The following is a 1017-nucleotide window of genomic DNA, read 5'->3' on the forward strand; positions in this document are numbered from 1 at the left end:
GCTTTTTCCTTGTGAATAGAAATGTGGTATTTTTGAGTCTTTATCATTGATCTTTACTTGTCTTAAATGTTCAAAAAAATTGCAAACTTTCAAGTATGAGTTCGACCCCTTGGGGCTAGTGTGGTTTAAAGAATGCCATTCAGAGTATTTTGAATTTTCCCCATCAGAGTCAAAATTGGACAGCTCTTCTGCGACGCTCTCCCTCTCATGGTCAGGAATGAGAGAGACAAAAACATGTTGACCCACTTCTCAATCGAGAGATTGTGTGCAAATTTTTTATACATGTTGAGAGCCAGTTTGGTGCAGTGGTTAAGAGCACGGGACTCTAATCTGGAGAGCCGGGTTTGATTCCTCACTCCTCCACTTGAAGCCAGCTGGGTGACCTTGGATCAGTCACAGTTCTCTGGAGCTCTCTCAGCCCCACCCACCTCACAGGGTGTTTTGTTGTGGGGATAATAATGACATGCTTTGTAAACTGCTCTGATTGGGCATTCAGCTGTCCTGAAGGGTGGTATATAAATCGAATGTTACTATTATTATTATTATACATGTTGCAAGTCAGTAGCCAGCTTGTAGGACCCAGAAATGACTTGAGAGCAGGACTCGTTTTGAGGGGGAACGCACAGGAACGCAGGTCTGGCAGTTCCCCGGAAAGGTCACATGACAGGTGGCCCGCCCACCTGACTTAGCTATTTTGACCCCTGGATTGGGGCCAAAACACCCCGGATCTGGTCTGACGGGTGGTGGATGACTCTCCCACTCAGCAGCAGCCTGATCCTGACCATTTTCAGCCCCTTTTTGCCATTTTGGGCCCAATTTCGGCCCTGAATGGCTAGGATTGGGTCCAAAACTGCCAGGATAGGTGATATCAGGGGGTGTGGCACATGCAAGTCAGTTATGCTAATGACACACTTCTGGTGATGGCAAGGGGTGTGGCATATGCTAATGAGTTCTTCCAGCTTTTTTTCTACGAGATGACCCCTGCTTGAGAGGATCCAGGCTTCTGTTCTGCAAAAC

Source organism: Eublepharis macularius, chromosome 19, assembly GCF_028583425.1.
Source record: "Eublepharis macularius isolate TG4126 chromosome 19, MPM_Emac_v1.0, whole genome shotgun sequence".
Taxonomy (NCBI): domain Eukaryota; kingdom Metazoa; phylum Chordata; class Lepidosauria; order Squamata; family Eublepharidae; genus Eublepharis; species Eublepharis macularius.